The 22,791-nt window shown below is 44.9% G+C and overlaps 1 pseudogene; it reads right to left on the reverse strand.

Annotated features, from left to right (window-relative positions):
* Positions 1-384: 384 nt before the first annotated feature.
* Positions 385-975, reverse strand: LOC129515158 (60S ribosomal protein L15-like; annotated as a pseudogene).
* Between the last annotated feature and the right edge of the window lie 21,816 nt (positions 976-22,791).

The following is a 22,791-nucleotide window of genomic DNA, read 5'->3' on the forward strand; positions in this document are numbered from 1 at the left end:
AGAGTAAACCAAAGCATCACATCATTCCAATGAAGCTGTAGGATTCATTACATGCACCAACCAATCTACATGGCTAGCTTCTGCATTCCACTTTTACAGAATTTATTTTACAGCTATTATACAAAACAGCATTTTAAACACTGACATATAAGCTCTCTAATAAGATAAAGCAAAGACAAAAGTGTTTATCTTATTACAAACATGATATACCATCACTTACAGTCTTCAAACATTATTGCGCTTTAACTTTCATAATTTGACAATGCATTCATGGAACGATCTGCAGACAGCTAGTTTTCACAGACAAATTAAAGAACACTTCTAAGCAGACATGGCTGTCCTAAATTGTTTTATTAGGTAAGAATTTTGCAGACGTTACTTATGTTAGTGGTAACGGTAGAGCTGGAGAGTATTGCGTCTTCTCCATGTCGCAGGGAGAGACCCGCCAATAGGGTGGTGGAACTTGTGACCCTTTCCAAGGCCATGGCTCTCGTGGCCTGCAAGTGTCAGCCCTCACATCTCCCTGTGCTTGTAGACCACCTTGGTGGTCCCCTGGGTGTCAGGATTCCCTCTGATAGCTTTACGGAATGGCTCAATGAGGATAACCTCAAAGAATTTGTACGTAGAATCTTCACCAACTCAGTAAGAAGAATTAGCGACTCTCAGAGCCCCACGTGGCAGCCAGCTCACTCCTCTGTAACAGACCGAAGGCTTTGGGCAAACTTTAGCTGGTTAACACCATGATGGGCAGGCTTGCTGTACACAGCACCCTTAGGAACCGGGTGTTTGTGGCCACCATGACGGACATGAACCTGACATATGACGTAACCTTGCTTGGCCTTGGACCCCAGTCTATGCACTTTATCAGCCCGGGTTGGGTGGGGAGCCCTGTGGACCGTGCACCCTGAGAAGAAAGCACATTATATCAGACAGCTTCTTCCTCCATAGCTCCTGGGTGTACCTGTAAGCACCCATTTGGTCTACCTTTGAGCTGATGGTTGCCACCGGGTGGAAAGCCTGGCTGTGTATTTTTTAAAATAAAAAAAAAATTGCTGCAATTTTAATGTTTACTATTTTCATTACTGGCAGTTACACTATTTTAATGACCCAACATACATTTTATTTTTTAAACTTCCGGGAACATGACACATGTCTTAATGTACCATCTTCGCCATTTTATTTACTTATTTCTGTTGCTAATACTCTAATTTTTCCAGCTGCTTAGCCTTGTCACCATCACTGATTCCTCTTCTCCTCTTGACCTGCTTATCCTTTGCCAAACCCTCTGAATCTCTCTGTTAGAATATCCCTTTCTTGCATCTCTTCCTGAACACTCACTACCATCATGCTTTTGACTCCTTATGCCTAAACCATGATAAGGAATTCCTGTCTGATTTCCTGACCTGGGTCTCTCCTCACATCACCAGATTAGTAATGACCCCATTGTTTAAAAGCTTTCTAGAATATATCTTTGTTTGATAAATTAAAGAAATGTTTTCACCTGGGAGAATCAGAAGCTTGACCTGGAAACATAACTCTATGGTGTCGATGATAGAAGTGTTCATGTTTCGAATGACTTACCAATATGGTGTCAGGACACATAATATTTACAGCAATTGACCTAATGATTCCCAAAATGTCCAATCATCCAAGAAAAGTAAACTTGTTACTTACAAGGGTAGAAAATAGCATAACTTGGAGGGATATCGAAAAAATGTTGATATGAAAGATTTTCGTAATAATGTTTAATATTTGGTAGGTATGAAATTAAGATCTGCTCCATGCAGAAAATTTGGAAAATATGGAAAGGCATCGGTAAAATAGTGAAAGAACGACCCGTGGTTGTATCAATGATTAACATTTTGAAATGAGGTCTAGTCTTGAAGGAGGAAAACTGTCTGATGAAATGCTTTTCTGTCCAGGCCACCACAAACCTCCCTACTCCTCCTATGACCCCTATCTCTTCAGTCTCAGATTATTTTAACTTAGCCAATACATGCCTATTCCATGCTCCATGTTCCCCACAAGCCACAAGTTCTTTTCTTTTGTCTAGGGTATGAGTTGAGGCTTCCTCTCCCCAAACCAATCTTCAGAGGGCTTGAGGTCTTGAAGATTTTCCAGACCATCTTGGATCTTATTGTGCCACCTGCTGGAGAGAGAGGAGGTGAGGCCATTACAAACCAGTAGCTCCCGTGAACCTTTCAGGAGATCTTCAAGAGTGGGATGCAAAAGCATGAGAGAAGAGGGTCATGGTCGCTCTCCATCTAGACCCACAGGCCTCCCCAAACATTCTGACCTTTCTTCTTGCTTCCAAGGAGATGAGTTCGACTTTGAACCCAACCACTCTGTGCAGAGAAGCTGATGTCCCTTGCTTTACAATCCCATCTGACCCAGTCCCAGAAATGGACAAATTAAAGATTTCCTTGACTGCAAAGCTCCATTCAACCTTCCCTCCATTAAGAAGAGAAGCCTGGGAATGGCTTCAGGGGTGCAAACAACTGAACTTGGAAGCTCCCAGAGGGAATCGGAAGCAACCAGGGCAGAGTGCACATCAACATCCCCCTCCAGGCACAAGGTGGACATACCTATTTCAGGTTCTTACCTGCACATCTCTCCTCCTGCTTCCATCTCATCCTCATTTCCTCCATCTCTGCGCTGGCGCAGCAGTTCACAGGCTCTAAACTCCTGGGTTATTTATCAAAGAGGTTTCTGTTTGAGAAGCTAGAGACCTTTCTTAAGATTTTGCGCTTCTTGCCCTCATGTCTGCTTACTTCCTTTTTTTTTTTTTTTTAAAAAAAAAACAACATTATTTGAGAGAGAGAGACAGAGACAGAGACACACAGAGAGAATATGAGAGCGAGAGCACAAGTGGGGAAGGGCAAAGGAGGAGGGAGAAAGCGCACTAAGTTTCCGCACTAAGCTTGGAGCCCGGTCTAGGGTCTCTATCCCACAATGGTGAGATCATGACCTGAGCTGAAACAGAGTCGGTTCCTTAACTGACTTAGCCACCCAGGGGCCCCACATGTCCTCACTTCGTAAGGAGCCCAGAGTCAGGGCTTCTGCCCCTGGTCGCCCACTCTGGAATTCTGTTGCTGCCACTGTCAAGAAGTTTCTTCCATATCAACTGCTATTCTTTCTGGGTTAATCCAGCACATGTGCACCGAGCATTGCTGCTGTGCTCAATAGCAGGAGAGCTGTGGAGAAAGGTAAAAATGATCCTTGCCTTGAGGAAATGAAAGTCAAGTTGAGGGAAGTAGCAGGTAGAAAGATGAAGAGACTCCAAAATTAAGTTTGTTCACCTCTTTAAGGTATCTTAGGTTCCAGGAACAAAACAGGTCACATGTTTGGGAAAATTATGACCAGGGAGAAGTGACTTGAACCAAGTGCCCTTTGTTCTGGAAATTAGCAGAAGCATCTGAGTTAGTGCGGGGACCATTTGTAATTAAAGCCAAGAAAAGAAGTCAGATTTACTTTTAACAGGGTAAGGTCAGGGTTACTATTTTGCAAGTAGAGCTAAAGACTTTTTTTTTGGGGGGGGTATATGTAAGTGGTCTATACAGTCATCAGAAGAACATTAATTTCGGAGGCACCAAACATGTTAGCATTTTAGGTAAATTAGGAGGGAAATACTCAGGAGAGGTGCCTTGAAGCTGAAGCACCTGCTTCTCTCCCCTGCCCCTGCCCCCTGCCCACGTGTGCCGCCTGCCACCCACAGGCCCTAAACCAGCTTTTGCCTCCTTTCTCTCTCCCCCTGCCCCCCCCCCGCCCCGCGGGGACCAAGGCTCATCCTTTGCTGATTCCAAATTCAGTAAGATTTGGATAAAAGAGAATGCCTCGGAGATTCAACCGAGGTCCAAAGTGGCAGCATTTTCATTTTCTTTTCTCTTTTCTTTCTTTCTTTCTTTCTTTCTTTCTTTCTTTCTTTCTTTCTTTCTTTCTTTCTTTCTTTTCTTCTCTTTCTTTTTTCTCTGTCTTCTCTTTTTCTTTTTCTCATTTCTTTCTTCTCTTTTCTTTCTTTTTTCTCTTTCTCCTCTTTTTCTTTCTCCTCTTTCTTTTTCTCTTTTCTTTCTTCTCTTTCTCTATTTCTCCTCTTTCTTTTCTTTCTTCTCTTTCTCCTCTTTTCTTTCTTTTTTTCTCTTTCTCCTCTTTCTTCTCTTTCTTTCTCCTCTATTTCTCTTTCTTTCTTTCTTTCTTTCTTTCTTTCTTCTTCTTCTTTCTCTTTCTTTCTTTTTTTCTTATTTGAGAGCAAGCACGTGACTGGGGGGAGAGGCAGAGGCAGAGGGAGAGAGAGAATCTCAGACACACTCCCCAGTGAGCACAGAGCCTGACGCAGGGCTCCATCTCATGACTCTGGGTTCAGGACCTGAGTGGAAATTAAGAGTTGGTGGCTCAACCAACTGAGTCGCCCAGGTGGCAGAGTTTTGAAGACACAAGAAGGGTTTGAGGTGAGGCTTTGTTATTCTCTCAGGTGGAGGGTGTGAAGGTGGGGAGGGTTTGAAGACTCAAGGACATTAACATAGTCGGTAAGTGACAGGGTTTCCACTTTGTAACACTTGAATCTTTAGACCACATGCATGTGTGGTCAAGGGAGTACTTAACCATCACTGATGATGATGATGATGGTGATGGTGATGATGATACCCAGTCCTTATTTTGCTTTCAGACATTTTGGAATCATCCTATATAGAACTCTTATAGGTGTGTTGGAATTAGGTCGCATGAGCCCCAGATATAACCACAGGCAAGAAATGAGTTTCTGGTTGGAATTTCAGTGAGACGCCTCCAGTTAAAGCTCCTCCTGTGAAAACCTGTTGTGGCTTCTGAGTGTGACACGGGGTGGCGCTCCTAAACCACTCGCTGAGCCTTGAGGCCTCTGCGCTGCACTCAAGCGCTGGAAATATGGGGAAAGCCCAGGAGGGCTGGGCGGGAGCCTCCCCTCCCTTCACCTTTTAGCTACGTTGCACACTTGCTGGTCCTGTTTTGTTTAAACGGGGCTTTCATTTTTTAATGCGATTTATGAGGCAGCAATTTTTTTCATGATAGAAGTGGGGTTACATTAAAAAATACTTTTTTAAGGGGTAAAACTATGCCACATGATTAATTCTCTCTTCTTTGACGTTAGAATGAAAAACATGACTCTTTTCTGTATCAGCCAAAGAATTACTCCTGCAGGGCTCTGCCCAAAGGCCCCCGTCAACTCTTCATTCTGCACCTCGTAAGCCACTCTGAAGCTATATTCATAAAATAACAGAATGAAAAGACTTTTTAAAAACCATAAAATGGTGATTGTCATGACGGGCACTGAGGGGGGGCACTTGACGGGATGATCACTGGGTGTTATTCTGTATGTTGGCCATACACCAATAAAAAATAAATTTATTATAAAAAAAATTTGCCCGGGCAAGAGGTTTAAGTTCTTTTACATGCTAAGGACTTTGTTACCATCATTTCACATATTTTGGTCATCAGCTGCCTCTTGATGAAATTTGTCTCCAGGTCCTGGCCAATGCTGGTCCTCACTGGGTGGAGGGAGGAAACTACAGCAGAGCTGTTCAGCTTCCCTGCCATCCGCCCAGATGGAGCCCTTCTTAACCTGCTGGTCCCGGTTTCCCTCTTTTCTGTTTTTCTGAACATCATACCAGCACCTGCGCCCCCTCAGAAGAGAGCCTCCTCTGCTCTCTTAGTATTTTCCTCCTGCCTCAGCTTGCTCCAGGAGTTTGCCTTTTCTGACACCTGTCCTCACAGTCCCAGACCACAGTGGCTGCAGACTGAGCTGCTTCCATTTTGTGACTCCGTATTTCACATATAATATATATTAACATATTATTCCATTAATATAATTCCATATAACATATTATTCCATTAATATATTTCCATATAATATATATTAGCATATTATTCCATTAATATTATTCCATTAATAGTACATGAAATATTAACAGAATTAAGAATATATAATATTAAAAAATAAAATAATAGTATACTAACACTATAATATATATTATCTAACATATAGACATATATGCATTATATACAGAGGGAGACGTGTATGTATATTCTATGTATAATGTAGAGAACAGCCCATTCATCTACTTTGGTTTGTTTTGTGTTGACCCCCTTTATTCTTTATTTTTCTATTATTTTGAGGAGCCTCCACTCTCTTTTGGACATATGTCTGATGATGTATCTCTGCTTTCTGGATATAAGTCTGCTTTCCTCAGAGCTCAGTTGGCCACACAGAATCACCTTTTTTGTGTTAAAAGACTCCAAGCTGGCAGTTCTTCTCTTACATGTCCCTTGCCATCGAGGACCGATATTTGTCTATTTCTACTTCTCCAGTTCTTTTGTCTTAAGCCCTCAAATTTGTAGTAGCAATTCTCCCTCATGCTTCCGAAAGCCAGACTTGTGAGCTATGAGAACACGTGAGGTGAAATTTGAAGAAGCTACTTATGAATACAAATGAACTTCTTAGCAACCTGTCCAGCACGTCGGTGGCACCCACTGAATGAAAGGCGTTGTTAGTAGTTGCCCATCCAATGTAATCCAACACACTTGAAATATCTGCTTGATGCCCAACACTTTGTATCGGAGGTGTGAAAATAAAGAAGTCAAGATCTCTTTCCTTGAGAATCTGGAAGACTAGGGCAGCCGACAGTCATCTAAATTCGTCATGGCAAAACAACATGACCCCTCGAATTAGGAATTGCTGGGGAAAGTGGTGAGCGAGGATGGGAAAAATCAGGAAGGTGTTCATAGAATAATGACCAGCAGCCGTTCCATGTCTCAGATGGAGCAGGTGATGTTTTTAATCTTCCACAGGTATTGGCTTATTTAATTCTTAACACAACTGTGTGAAGTTAACTACTGGATAGACGTCGTCCTCACGTTCCAGGAAAGCAAAGTAAGGGGCAGACAGGCTAGGAAGCATCGGCTAGGGGTGGCCGAGCTGGGATTGGAACCCAGGAGATCTGGCGCTCAGAGGTGATGGTCTTGACTCCTCTCCTGCTCTCAGCACGTTGAAGAAGTGGGGAGGAGCAGGAGGGCCTCCAGGAAGATGGGACGGGCTGAGCGAGAGCCCACATGGAAGCAAGAGAACATGTTGGGTGGTGACAAAAGCCTGGTTAGCTGTGGCAGGACAGAGCCGTCACGGGAGAGCAAGGCTGGGGGCACGCGGGACTTCCCAGGACTTCTCAGGACATTTGTCCTAATCTTCTATTTTGGACATTGGGAGGGAACCTTGACCCATCCTGAGGAAGGGAGGCACATTTGGGCACCATGCCACCTGGAGCAGAGCAGGGTGGCATTTGCTCCTGTGTGTCCCATCCCCTATATGGCCATCAGCCCTTCGACACCCCATGCGGCCCTCTGTGAGTTCATGGAAAAAGAGCTGCGGAGGTAAGCACAGTGTTTCCTCTGCAGCCCCATTGGCCCCCAGAGCAGCCTCCCCCCGTCTAAGGCCTGGGCTGTCTGTGGATGTGACTTTTCCAGTGCAAGCGACTTTTTGCTTGGGTTGACAGTCCCAGACATTCTGGTATCTGTCATCTGGTTCTGCTTTAAACCAAGGCCTGCTTGCAGCAGTGACCCTGAGAGGGTGATTCCAGGGAGGGGTGTGTACGTGCTCCTGATGGGTAGGCGAATGACGGTAATCGGGCAGGGGTGGGATGGCAGGAAGGAGCCTGCACACCTCCTGCTTCTGCCGGCAGCCTGTGTGACTTTCTCCATGTACCCACATTCTTTTCCTCCCTCCATCCCCATGGGAGAGGTGTCTCGTGTCCCCAACAGATGCTTCCTAAGTGTGCGATTTCTAGCTTGAGACATGCAGGCTGGGAGAGGCTGCGTTGGTAACTAGATTCAGCTGTCTGTTACGGCTATAATGGGCTCTCAAGTCCAGATGGCTGCCCCTTGGGCCAACCCACATCTGGCTGAGAATGCCGTGAAGCACGTAGCGGGCTGGGTGCGGGGCTGGCCCCTGGAGGATGCAAAGGAGGGAAGAATGCTCTCCTATGTCTGGATTTTTCCCGAATTTTCTCGGCTGCCCTACTGCCCCTCACCTCCACCTCTGACCCCAGTGCATGAAGACCAAAGCTAAAACTAGACATCTGGTTCCATGCCTCTGATTCCTGCTTCCTTGCGTGTGATGGCAAGATACGGGGCTTTCCTTAGGGAAGACTTGCAAAGCCCCCAGTTAAACTTGGCCAACCAACGCCCTGTAAGGCTGGCATCAGTCTATCCACAGGATTGCCCTTTGGTCCCATGAACAACCTGAAAGATCACATTTACTTCCCATTGACTGCGGAGACCTTAGAAATGTCTGGAAGATCACCAGCCACAGGGAGCCAGTAATAGGCACAGGGAGCCTGTGTAATCTGACAGGACAAACCATATCTGCGATATGGATTTGGGGGAATGTCACTGCTCTGCAGAGCCAGTGGTTTTTAGAGTCAAGACCTGCTTTAGCGAGTGGGTTGTATTCCCAATCTGCTTGCCTCATGATCCAGGAGAGGATCTGGGACGCAGAGCTTTAAAAGGACTTGCCTAAAGCTACACAATGAGTTAGAAGTGGAGCTGGGATCCAGCTGGGAGAGCAAGGCTGGGGGCACTCAGGACTTCTCAGGACATTTGTCCTAATCTATTTTGGACATTGGGAGGGAACCTATTTTGGACATTGGGAGGGAATCCAGATTTATGAACCCAGAGCTTGGTGTTTTCTACCCAAAGCCAACCTCAACTTCCATTCTCCCCTTCAGCTGCTGTTATAGATGCGTTTCTAACAGGGTGAGGGCAGGCTGTGCTAGACACAGTGTGGTCACTGGTAGAGACAGTTACGCAGTTACAAGCAGGGATGAGTTTGAGACTCTTTGTTCTATAACGTCAATGGAATGTCTACGGCATGCAGTTCCCCCACGATGACGTGGCCGCTGGAACTTGCTTCTCTGTGGTCTCCTTGTCCTGCTGTAGGCCACCTTTGGTTTCAAACAGAATCAGGACCAGGGACATTTGAACTGCAAACTTTCTGTGTCTTGTTGTCATTCAGTGTTTGCATTTGGCCTGTTTCTCAGTTCTTGACTCCTCTTACTCTGTCCGCTGGTGCCTACCCTCCTGTACACTGTTGAAATTTTCTATACTTTAACATATAATTTAGATCCCTGGTTCGTATCACTGATTAGTGCTTCCTTGTTTCCCGTACTCTGATCCCGGCTTACTTGCTCTGGTGTTGCCTTTCTGCCTCCACACTCATCCCGTGATCCTCTAGTCTTCTAGAGCCATCTAACTCCCAGGTCCAGTGTCTCCTTGGCGTTTCCATTTTGCTGCTCCCCGAGGCCAAGTAGGACATCCCTCCCTTGAACTCAAGGCTTCTAAGTCATGGGCTGGATTGCCTCTGACTGAAGCGAAGTCTACAAGTATTCTTAGGAACAAGCAACCAAGGGTCACTCTAGGGCTGAGCTACATGGAGGTTAGAGTTAAATTACTGGGAAACTTTTTGATTTTAAAATGATACGGGATGACTTGACAAGAGAAGACTGAACTATTATTACCTATTATTAATGAGAAGGTTACCATTTCATACCAAGACTTTTAAACTTTGTTCCAAAGTACCACTTTTAAAAATGGTTATTTAATATTTGTTGATTTTACATGGCTTGATAAATATATTTTTGTTTTTAATTTAATTTTTGAGAGAGAAAGAGAGTGAGCATGAGCTTGAGGAGGTGTGGGGAGGGGCAGAGGAAGAGGGGGAGAGAGAGACTCTTAAGCAGACCCAGCATAGAGCCTGACTCTATGGGACTCAGTCTCATGACCCTGAGATCATGACCTGAGCTGAAACCAAGAGTTAGCCGCTTAACCAACTGAGCTACCCAGGCACCCCAATATGTTTTTATTTTTTTAAAAAAGAGTAGCACGTTCACGGTAACCTACCTGTAGAGTTTGAGCACAGGGTCTCCACAAGACTCCATAAGTGAGAGTACGTCCAGGAGCACAGGGCCACAGCACAGTGCTCTCACCTGGTAGCAGCCTCCCTGCCCAAGTTTTTCCATCAACACTTTGAAAGGCAAGTGTTTGAAAATTTACTCTTCAAAATTGAAGTGGCTGCAAATGCCAGGCACAAAAGGAATTCCAAGACTGTGTGGAGACCAGTTCTTGACTCCTAGCCCAGTGGTTCTCAAACTTCCCTGCACATTGGGATCACCTGGGGAGCTTATAAAAATCCCCATCACACTCTCTACCCATGAAATTGAATCTCCCTAGAAGCGAGGGGTGGGCATCTCTAGAGGGCCTATTAAAATGCAGATACCTGGGTCTCATCCTTGGCATTTCTCACTCAGTGGGTTTGGGGCAAGGTCCAGAAATGTGCATTTTCTAACAAGTTCTGAGGTGGTACTGATGCTGATCTGGGAGCCACAGTTTGAGGAACGTTGGGCTACTCTGTACATTAAAAGCAATGGCCCTTATTGTTTATGACATTGCTGTTGTCAGAAACTGATGAATGAGCCCTGTCTTGAATTGACGATTATCCACACCTTTTGCCTGGTGAATAGTTTTGCAAAAACAAAACAAAAATAAAAAAAAATAGTCCTACCTCTTACCTGTGAGGTGGTAACCAGTATACCTGCCCCTTAAAGGAAAAACATTACATTCACAACCTTGGAATCAAGCTTCCCCAGGGTGCATTTTCCCCTAGAGGCCAGAGATCTGTTGTGTGATGGTGTTTCCAACATCCGGTTTATTGCCCCTTAGACAACACTGATGCGTTTGTGTTGAGGAAAATGCTCGTTATTTTCTAAAATGAGGCGTCTTGTTATGTTTTCAAGGAATCTTGGTAGAGCTCTCTTTTCAGAAAATTGATGGCTGGATTTTCCCTCAGTGGGAGCTGGCTTCCTGTCTCTCTGGCTGTGTGTGGAGGGAGAGAGACATCCATCAGCGTCTAACAGAAGTTTATCTACAACAATCCCGTCCCCGAGCCCGAAGCACGTGAGGGGAGGGAGTCCAGTTCCACTGGACCTTGCTGCTTACCTGTTTCTATTTGGGTGCTTCTTGTGAACAGACTCGATCAGATGGCTGGTATCCATCTCCAGTCGGGGCCTGCTGGAGATAGGCATAGCCCAGCCCCAAATGTACGGGGCAGGTCCGTGTTCTTCTCCAGCGGGCCGGAACTGGATTCTCCTGGGCAGCTGCCCTTTGTGGGTTCACACAGAGAGAGTTGCTGAAAGTGAGCAGCAGCTGGGCCAAGCTAATCATTCTGATCAATAGGCCTCTCCTGATTAGGGATTTGCAGAGATGAGGGGTTGCCAGGCTGTGCAGAGCACATCATTATGCTGTTTGACTTCCTCTGACCTTGTAATTCAGTCCCCAGGGAAAGTAGAGAGTGAGAAGTAGGTGTTTGGGGGGGCAGATTGTCGAGTTGTCTGGCCCCTGCTCCATGCAGGGTAGTCCTGACAGGTTTGCGGGCTCTCCTTGCTGTCCTTAGCTAGGAAGGAGGGAGGGGTCTGCAAGGTTCACCAGCACGAGGAGCCCTCTGGGGTTCCCTAGGGTAGCTTTCTCTCCGACATTCATGAAGGCTCTGGGATTAGGCCTTACTCCTGCATCCAGAATCACAGACAAGCAGTGAAGTCCAGTTGTGCCAAAGAGGGGCGCCGGTGACCTGGCCTGCCACAGGGAAGTCTCAGAAAGTAGCAACATTTTCAATTCACAAATAATTCTTGACATCCCCTCCACACACACTACATGTCTGGCCCCACGCTCAGCAGTGAAATTATAAACATGCTGGACCTCAAGAGGCTCGCAGCTTTCAATTATTCCCATGTTTATCTCTGTGCTCAAAATAAATTTCCAGAGAATTCTGTAAAGCTGGTGGAGGCAAAAACCCCACATTCCTCCCCATGTTGTAATGGCTGGTGTCCTCACCCTTTCCTCCCACGTTTAGTCCACACCAAATGTGTTTTGACACGGGGCCATGTCCTGGAGGTGAAGAGGTGGACAAGACGCATTTCCTACTGTTGAGGAGCACATGGTTCCACCCACCGGTGGAACTTAGAACCACAACCTCTTTAGGATTATTAGGACTTTTTAACTGTTTTGTGGGTGGAATCTGGAGACTTTCTTTTTGGAGAGGTGGCTCCTGTCTAGCAGGAAGAGCAACTATGTAGGTCTATTAACCAATGTCCCCACTGTTCCTCCCAGATACTGACACTTCTCATTCCTTCAGCCAACATCTTTCTGCCCAAGTCACATGGCTGGTCTGTAGGAAACAGAAGGGCAGCCAAAAGCTACAGAAAAAGTAGAAAATGCAGGCAGTCACTTTACCTCATCAGGAACCTCAGCATGATTGTGTAAGACCATTCCCAGCATCCTGGGGAATTGTCTCTGTATGGCCAGTAATAATATTTACCTCTTGGGTGAGAGGGAACAAGTGAGATGAGATGGTTTGGTTTGAATTACAACTCTTTTTCTTTTTTTTTTAAGATTTACTTATTTGGGAGAGAAAGGGGGAGAGAGTGAGTGAGCAGGGGGAGGGACCGAGAAGGGGGGGGGAGAGAGAGAGAGTCTCAAGCAGACTCCCTGCTGAGCGTGGGGCATGATATGGGGCTTGATCCCAGGACCCTGAGATCACGACCTGAGCCAAAATCAAGAGTTGGATGCTTAACCAACTGAGCCACCCAGGAGCCCCTTGAGTTACTACTCTTTTAGAAAAGCCCAAGATTCCTTAGAAACCTCTCCATTGATCCCCTCCTGTTGGGGATAGCTGCATTTTTAGATGGAGGTGTCCTATGTAGCAACAGGAACCTTAACATCTACAAGAAAGCGCTGGGGAGTCAGGTGAAATGAGACATGTCTATTTTCCTGAATGGGAAGTGGTGCTTCCAAGGCTCTACATGCTGCTGGCTACACGTTCTGGCCGAAGAAATTACCCCCATAGTTGGGTTTGATGAAGTTAAATTTCTGTTTAGAAAACTATTCCCCCAAAAAAACAAACAAACAAAAAAACAAACAAAAAAACCAACCAACCAAACAAACAAACAAAAAAGAAAACTATTCTCTTGTTTTCCTAAGCTCTGTGTGATTCATTGAATTAACAAGTCTTACCCTGGTATTCTCAGTCCTTGCTTTCATCAGAACATTCCTGAAGAATATTTCTTCTCATTGCTTCCAGTTGCATGGCAAACTGAGACTGGGTCTCAGGTCTACTTACCATTCTTATTATCATAAAGGAGCCCTGTAAGGATGGAGACCTGTAGGGCCACTTTTTGGAATTTAATACTACATGAAACCCTGTGGTATAACATGATTTCATATTGGCATGGTATTTGTGGTAAGTAACCACAGATCGCATCTGAGGACCCTGGCTTGTTGGGGTCATGGAGTCTGACATATTTCTGTAGAAGAAGTGGGATTTTCCTGAAAGGTGATTGGTGTTATTATGGCCAATCATCCTACAAAGTGTTGGGGGCTCACTACATAATTTGCCCACCCAATGCAGGATGAAAATGGGGGCCCTGGGCAGGGGATGGGGAAATCAGTCTTCCCTTTCCATGGCCCACTGCCCCAAACCATGGTGGACAGGCAGTGGTCAAGGGATTGCAAACATGGCAAGACCCGCCCCCCCCCCGGCAACCCTCTGCCTGTCACCTCTGCTTGCCTGCCAACTGCTTTTTGGTGCTGCCAACCAGGTGTGGAGGATGGCTGCTGCCCTGGTCTGACCCAGACACCAGCCACTAGTCTCCTTTCATACCTACGATATCCCCCACTCCCCATCCAGGTGGTGTGGTCACCCTGAGCAGAGGACGACAGGAGTCATGGGGCAGGGGTGAGGAGAGGGAGGCTGAGAACGTGTCCGTGGAGCTGGGGAGGTGACAGCACATACCCCACTGTCCTGTTGGACCTCACTTACAAAACATACATTCAAAGATAAAATGATTAAGAATTCCCAGATGGTCACCACAGAGCATTAAATCCCAAGTGCAGAGCCCTTCTGCCCCCATCACATGCCATGAAGGCAGCCCTGGCAGGGGTTACTTAGTCTTGGGACAGAAATAGGCAGGCTGGGTGTCCTCTTTTCTGGGCCAGAAGAAGACAAGACCTGGTTCTAGGGTATTGGGGAGCTGGTAACGGCCCCCATGATGTGGCAGGCTGACAAGGAGAGAGGGGATGGGCTGACGTTCATTGGGGACCCTTGGGCAGATCTTAGTTTATGCCATAGGTGTCCCCCCTTGTCTGGGGCTTCACTTTCCAGGACTTATGCTACACCTGGTCAACCACTGGCAGAGGATCATCCTTCTGAGGCAGCATCAGGACTTCAGTTGTGGCCTAATGCTGTGTCACGGTGTCTGTGTCATTCCACTCAGTCATCTCACCACGTGGGCATTTTATCATCTCACATCCTCACAAGAGGAAGGGTGGCTACGGTAATGTATTTCCAAAGAGAGAGAGACCATGTTCACATAACTGTCATAGTATATTGTTATAATTGTTCTATTTTATTATTGGTGGTTATTAATCGTCTCCTACTGTGCCTAATTCAGAAATGAAGCTTGATCACAGGTATGTATGTATAGGCCAGAACATGCTATATATATATATATATATATATATATTATATGGGTTTGGTTCTAGCTGCAGTTTCAGGCATTCAGTGGGGGTCTTGGGCTTGGTCCCCTGTGAGTCAGGGAGGGCATTGCAGTGAGCCTGGGCTGTGCTTGGGATGGTGTGGTCCAGTGGGAGCCCTGTTCTCTCCTTTGATATCAGAAGGCATGGAGTGGGGGTTCCAATAGACCACCAGCAAGGGGTAGCACAGGGCCTCTGCTTTGGGCAGTTGCTCTTGCAGCAAGAGCAGGGCAGAGCTGGCTGGCTCTGGCATCTAGGACAGCTTTGTAGCCTTCTGCAGCCCCCGAGGACTATATGAGCATCTTGACTCAATGCATGAGCTGAGAGAGGAGCCAGGAGCGATCTCGTTAATATCTGCCACTAGGCACGCAGGAAATTTGGGAATTATCAGGGCAGGGGAGCTCGAGAGAAGGACTGGACTTCTTGTTGATCTTGGCACATTAATAATAATAGCTAACACTCACGAGGGCTCGTTATGTGCCAGACCCTGTTTGAAGAATGTTTTATGCATTCATTTAATTCAACAGGATGGGGCTATTTTTCTCCCCATCCGACAGGTGGGCAAACTGACCTAGAGAGAGATAAATTCCCCAAAGGTCACATGGCTGGTAGGTGAGTGGTAGAGTCGGCATCCGGCCCAGGCATTCTGATCCTAACCTGCACTCTTCACCGCCGTCCTGTACCTGCCTCTGTGAGGCACCGGCCTAGGTGCCGTGTACACATTAGGGATTGTATTGTGATGGAGGGGTTTGGGTCGCCCAAAGTGACAATCCTCCCCAGAAGGTACAATCAGGGGACACCTGGGTGGCTCAGTGGTTGAACATCTGCCTTCAGCTCAGGGCGTGACCCCGGGGTCCCAGGATTAGGTCCCACATTGGGCTCCCCCCAGGGAGCCTGCTTCTCCTGTGTCTCTGCCTCTTTCTCTGTGTCTCTAATGAATAAATAAAATCTTAAAAAAAGGTACAATTGGATCTACTGATTATATACTTTATAGTTACAGGTTCTACTTTTCAAAATGTCATCCTGTTAAATCCTCCCGATGACCTATGAGATGGGTAAGGCAAGATTACTACAAAGCTTTGGCTCGGCCATGTTGGGCTCTGTGACATTGGGCAAATTACTTCAACCTCTCTGAGAGTCTATTTTCTTCATTTTGCCTCTTCCTTGCAGAATAACATATTATTTCTATCTGCATTTTTGAAATGGACAAAAAATAAGTTTATGAAACTCTATCCTTATCTGGGAGGACCCCTTAAACTTTGGGATTCCAAATGGGGCACATCAATCTGTTCCAAACTATAGCAGCAATTTCTTACTATTTCTAGAGGCTTTCCTCATTGTACCTGTCTTACGTTCTGGGGGACACTGTAGAGCTCCCACAGCTCCCGCTGCCAATGGTCCTGAAGTTCCTGGATTGTGGGGCACGAAGCCAGGGAGTGGAGGGCTCTACAGTGAGCTTTCTTATGTGATGCAAACCCTGCATGATAGAAGACGGGAAATAATTGAATATGCTCTTAAGTATGGGTTTATTGACCATATCAAATGTAGTTCTGCTTTCTCCAAGTCAAATTCAGGCTGTTTTTCTTCTTCATGCTTAATTACAAGTGTTTTTAATTAGATGAATTCCATTAATGGCCAATTAAGTTTCAATTTAGAGGTCACATATGCACGCTGGCACCCCCATCACAGCTTGGGCTCTGTGCAAAGTGACCCGGGTCTGAGCTTCCATCTGCTTAATGTTGCTTTGCCCATTAAGGGAAGTTAATGCTTCCTAATTGTTTGCTTTGGGAAAGGAGCCAAGTTGTGCCCTTTCCCCAACTGCCTGTACTTTCCCAGCTGCAGTGAGAGCTGCTGGGCAGGGGAGGGAGGAGAATGAGGGGTAGGAGAGGGGAGGTTTGTGGGGCTACCAAGAGAAGGAGGTAGCCCAGAGGAGTGACTTCTTGGGAGTCTGGGCAGTGTGAGAGCTGGCAGGAACGGTGCACGACTAAGTGTCATGAAAAGGGTGATGCTTTGGGTTTCTCAGGCCAGCACCTGAAGGAGGAGGCTTTTTCTCCCCTCCACGGTATGCCTCGTATCAGCACCTGGGCCCACTGGAGTGGAGGGTAGGGGGGAGAGAGGCACATGGGCAGCACAAAGAGTCCCAGGCTGGAGTGGAAATGGCATGCGCTGATGGACAGGAGTTTGGGTGAAAACCGATGATAATTCAATCTCATCATGTAGGGGCTTATTCCATATGCCAGGAAAGGGGAAGTATGCTTTTGGAGTTTGGGGATGAAGCTCTTCTTGTGCAAACCTGCTTATTTAAAAACGATAACCGTGGTTGTCATTAATCCACCTGCTGGGATTTCAAGGATGCTCAAGTATCAGAATCCTAGAAAACCAATGTTGAAAGGTCCTTGAAATGATTACTTCAAGCTCCTAAATTTGCAGGTGGAGAAACAGAGGTCCAAACAGGAAGGGTGATTTGCCTGAAGTTGGAAGCTGGGGAGTGGCAGGGAAGATAAATGCCAGGTCTGGGGACCTAAGGCCGCCAGTGTTTTCTCCTTTTCACACATTGTCTCCACCACATTCTTCTTTTTTTTTAAAAGTATGTATGTATGTATGTATGTATGTATGTATGTATGTATTTGACAGAGAGAGAGAGAGAGAGAGAGCACACAAGCAGGTGGAGCAGCAGGCAGAGGGAGAGGGAGAAGCAGGCTCCCCACTGAGCAGGGAGCCTGATGTGGGGCTTGATCCCAGGACCCCGGGATCATGACGTGAGCTGCAGGTAGATGCTTCACTGACTGAGCCACCCAGGTGCCCCTCCACCCACATTCTTGAACAATGTCTGTGATTGTTCTGTAGAGAGAAAAGAAAAGCGTGTCGTTCCCCCTCCTCTGTCTCTTTCTCAGCATTGGGGGTGATATAATGACAATATCACTCTCAGTGTACAGGACTGAGTGCACCCGCCCCTCTGCTCTACTCTTGTACCTCCTGCAGCTAAGCTAAGTGATGAATGACTTAAATACCCAGTAGCACACTGTTTAAAATGCACCTTAAATTGTAGATACCTGCGAACTAGATCTCTTAAGAATGGGTTTTGAAGAGCAGAGGAAAAGAAACAGAGAGCTTGGTGGGCAGACACACAGGCAGGAGGGCAGGGAGAGCAAAGCGGGGTACCATCGGCTTCCTTCCTTCGCCCCCATGAGAGGTTTGTGGTAGATCTGACTCTGGTTGCTGGATCAGACTTGCACTGTTTTTAACTGAAAAGTTGATCATTGATGGAGACATGAGCATATTTAGGTAGTTAATTAAATTTATGAATCTTAAAAATAAGATCTTATTACCCCCTATTTATAGAGCATGCTGCCTGTGATATAAATAAGTTATCATAGGAATACATTAAATGTTGAGTCACAGACTCTCATGTTGTGACTGCAAACACATAAGCATCACTGTGATCAAATTTACAGATAACTTCATAGGTTTTAGGCCACGAGAGGATGGGTCTGCCTCTGATAACTTTGCATGATGACTTTTGCTTCTTCCACATTAAAAGTAGGACAGTCAAGTTATCAGAAATTAAATGCTTCACTCATGACAGAACCAGAATTCTGTGGATCGAGCGTGGGCTGCAGAATCAGGCATGTGCATTTAAATCCCGGCTCAGCCATTGACTTCCTAGATGCATAACCATGTTGAATTTCTGAGCTTTTCTGTACTTCGTCTTTTATCTGCAAGATGAGAATAAAAACATCCAATAGGGTTGTTGTGAAGATCAAATACGATAACGTGTGGTATAGTGACTCATGTATACAAAGCCATTGTTAAATGCTATTTTTGTTACTTCCCTCCTTTCTCCTTCCCACTGGTCTGCCTCTAAGTTGGGGGGGACCACTGAATGGTTTCCCCAACAGCTCAGAGTGAGAATCCACTCACCAGGAAGGCCTGGAGAGTCTCTGTGTGATGACCCACCTCCGTCCTGGCGGCTTGGCCTCCTGGTTGTTCCACTGCTGTTCTTTATTGTGGGGAAACAATGTCTTCTTGATAAACAGCCACCCCGTTAATGAGGCTCCAGCCTTGAGATTTCATGTAGAACCTGATGTAAGCATCAGCCTTCGGGTTTCTCCAAATGCATCCAGGCAAACGATAGCCAGAGATGAGGCCCAGCACACATTTTCTTCTCCTTTTCTTCCTCTCCTCTGTCTTTCCTTTCTTCCAGGTTAACCCTGTAGAGATCCCACCTTTGTATGAATCTAAATGTAGGCTTTCTACTCAGGAGACAGGACCAGGAATACGTGACTTCTCTGAGACACAACAACCCAACCAGTGAAGGGCTTTCTGTGCTATATTTGGCTTTGGTCCTTCAGAGAAGGGAGGTGGTGACTTCCTGCTTTGGGTTCTGGGTTCACATGGGAATTTGGGAGGAAAATTTTACATTCCTCAGTATTGGAACAGTTGGAGACTTGAGGACTTTCAGGGCTCTGCTTTATTTTATTTTTATTATTTGTTAACTTTTAAAGATTTTTTAAAGATTTATTTTTTTGATTTTTTATTTTTAAAGATTTATTTATTTATTTGAGAAAGGGGGGGGTGAGGGAGAGACAAGGAGAGAGGGAGAGAGAGAATCCCAAGCAGACTCCATACCTGTAGGGCTTGATCCCAGAGCTCTGAGATCATGACCTGAGCTGAAACCAAGAGTCAGATGCTTAACTAGTTGAGCCCTTCAAGCACCCCAGGGCTCTCCTTCAATTAGTCTTAGGAAATTCTTTCTGGGCAGAAGCGTTCCCAGAAAGTCACACAGTGTATAAAATGCCTGTAGGAACAAACCATTTGTTACCTTCCAAACTGGCAGATATTAAAATGAAATATTCAGTTGTGAGGTGAGAGCTCTTAAACACAGTAGGCAGAAGTAGAAGTCAATATTACTTATTAGAAGAATCTTTGGAAAATATTTTTAACATGTACAAATGTTTAATTAATTTCACTTTCATTAATCCATTCCCAAATTGTTGGAATGGTTACCATTATACCACATCCATGTAATATATTATATAGTTCTTTGAGATTGTGGTTTTGAAGATTATCTAATGATATAGAGCTGAAATCTGATGGTCCAATATTAAATACAAAATGAGGAATCAAATCTATATTGATAGATCTAAATCTATGATGTATGATCAGTTTTATACAGGTTGTAGCTATGCTTCAAATGCCTAAAATAAATAAACCAAAATACTAACAGGGATTATCTCTGACTACTGAGCTTACTATTGATATTTTAATTTTCTTTCTTATACTTTTCTGTATTTTTCACATTTTCTACCATAAAAGATGTATTTGTCTAATTAGAAAACATTATGTAAAAAAAGAAAAAGGTAGAAAGGATACTTTCTGATTTAATGAAATACAAAATATTTTAAGACTCTTTTCCAAAAATCTCCCTTATTCTTCCTGTGGAAAATAAAATTGGCATTACAGATGGTTTAAAGATTTTAACATAAAAATAACTCATACTTTCCAAATGAAACCATTGGTTGATATATTAATAATCCTGGAATGAGCAAAGCCTTTAATCAAGAGAGAAAATCCAAAAGTCACATAGGAAATGAGAGATAAATTGGACTACATAAAGAAATTAAAAAAAATCTATTTGGGAAAAAGAAATCCTTCAAATAATGTTAGAAGTCAAACCATAAGCCAAGAAGAAAATATCTGTAGCACACACAGCAGCTAAGTAACGTTCTTAATTTACAAGGAGACCATCTAAATCATTAAGGAAAAAAAGAGGTGACTTATGCATTAGGAAAATGTGGACAAATGTATTTTTATTTTTGGTATTTTTATTTTGATAGTGGGTCTGAGGCTAGGTACCTATCTTGCTTTAGGTAGAAAACCTATCTAAAGGTAATGGGAAAACTTAGAAGATATTGAATAATTAAAGGCAAAGTCTGGGAGAATAAGGAAGTTTAGAGGGGTAAGCCCATAAATTCCCTAAGGGGCAACTGCTAACAGCAGAGTTCCTGATCCTGATCAGACCATTTGATAGGAAACACCCTGAGAAGAGCCTGATTTCACATATTTGAGTGGTTCGGGTTGGTGGTGGTGGTGGGGAATAGTAATCCTAAAAACTATGGAAATGGATGACTGCCTTCAGTGTCTTTAATGCACTGGAGAAAGATCGAAAGGCTGAGGGTAACTCACCACCAATTTAAAATAAACTATGAAAGACAGAAGGTCTTCTTTGTTCCAGAAAGAACAGAGAATAAGGTCCAGGACTTAATTATAAGGGGAACAGAAAAGCAGAGAAAGTTGAGATCAAAGCTGAGTCCCTGATGGGCACCATGTCTTCAGACAACCAGTCAACCTCTTGATGGTGAGTCGTTTGCAGGGGACACCTGCCATTCTTCCCCTACCTCTATTGCAATGTTACACCTTACTGTTGGTCCTCCTCTCATCCTTCTCTCCGAGAGATGACCTGTTCCCCTATATCTTGTAACATTTTCCCATTTTGATGTTTACTCTCTGCTCTCAGGGAGATAATGATGTAGAACAGAAAGCTCTGAAGCTTGTTCAAGTCCTGACTCTACCAATACTTGATATGATTGTGGACAAGTTACTTAATAATCGTAAAAATACTTTATCCAAGGCCAACTATCAGCCAGATGTCAGGCATGCACATCTCTCTCACACAATTCTTCATCTGAAATCTGAAAAAACAGAGATTTGGTGGGGGTTAAGAAATGTGCCCAAAGTTACATACATAGCAAGGGGTTGTTGGAGTTAGGATCCTAACCCAGATCTTCCTATACCCAAGACCTACCCCATACTGTGTAATTAAAACATCTGAGCTTTGGAATCTCCAGTTGTAAAATGTGAATAATAGCACTACCCTCATGAAATTTGAGGGAAGGTGAACTGAAATGCATGGCAGTGTTTGTTATTTATAGCACGCTAATAATAGAAGCGAGTATTTATTGAGTGCATGTTATGTGCCAGATACTGTGCCAAGAACAGGATTAGCTCATTTCATCCTGTGAAGTAGGACTGTTATTATATTCATCTTACAGTTAAGGGGACTGAGATACTGAAGGTCAAGCAGTGTTCTGGTGGCTCCATAGCTTCTGGGTGATGGTTGCAGGCTCTGTCCTTACGCAGCTTGTTTCTTAAGCACAGGCCTGAGCTCCGGTCATTATATTTTCCAGCCAATGTAACTTATTATTCTTTATTCATTAAATGGTGGGCTCGTGCGCTAGGGCTTCTGTAACAAAGTTCCACAAAGCAAGCAGCTTACCCAGTCTGGGTCACAGTCTGGGTGCTAGGAGTGTGAGTTCGGGGTGTTGTCAGCTTTGATTCCTTCTGAGAAATGATGGCAGCAGACCTGTCCCACCTTCCATGTGTCTCCCAGCTTCTGGCAATTTGCTGATGATCTCTGGTGTTTCTTGGTTTATAGAGACCTCACCCCAATCTCTGCCTTTATCTTCATGTGATGTTCTTTCTGTGCACGTGTGTATGTGTGTGCATGTCCAAATTTCCCCTTGATAAGTCGTCATATATATCAGCTTAGCGACCCACCGACCTCCAGTATGACTTCCTTTTAACTAATTAATTACATCTGCAAAAACTTTATCTCCAAATCTGGCCACATTCTGATGTCCTGGGGGCTGAGATTCAATCTATGAACTTTGTGGCGGACACAATTCAGGGCACGTCCTCAGAAGCATGTCAGGGCGATCTCTCATTGTCATCCTTTCATTCCCTGAGAAATGAGCAGGTCTTTTGGCAGATGGTAGGTATTGTGGTGACAGAAGTGTTTTCCGAGATGCAGGGGCTGCTTAGGCCTTTGGCTTTTTTCTCAACACCAAGAGTCCGGATTGGTGGGTCTGGTGGCTGGAGTAACCCAGCTGATTGGGAGGCTGTGTACACATTGTACGCTCCGAAGGATAAAGGTGATTGACGTGTTTTTAATCATTTCTGCTTTATTGCTGTTTGTTCTGGTCAACACCAGCGTCTAAATTAAGTTCACCCTTTACATAATGTCTCATTATGTAAAGTCAGGGAAAGCTTTTGAGGAGGGACCTTCTGCTTTTTAGCAGGGCCTGGTGACAAGATTAGCTGGACTGATCGTCTGGAGACCATAGACATGGGCAGGGCTTTCCCCTTCTTCCAGCTTCATGTTCCTCATTTCATAACTTTCCTGGGGTGCGT

This window comes from Nyctereutes procyonoides, unplaced genomic scaffold (genome assembly GCF_905146905.1).
Source record: "Nyctereutes procyonoides isolate TBG_1078 unplaced genomic scaffold, NYPRO_anot_genome, whole genome shotgun sequence".
In the NCBI taxonomy this organism is placed as follows: Eukaryota; Metazoa; Chordata; class Mammalia; order Carnivora; family Canidae; genus Nyctereutes; species Nyctereutes procyonoides.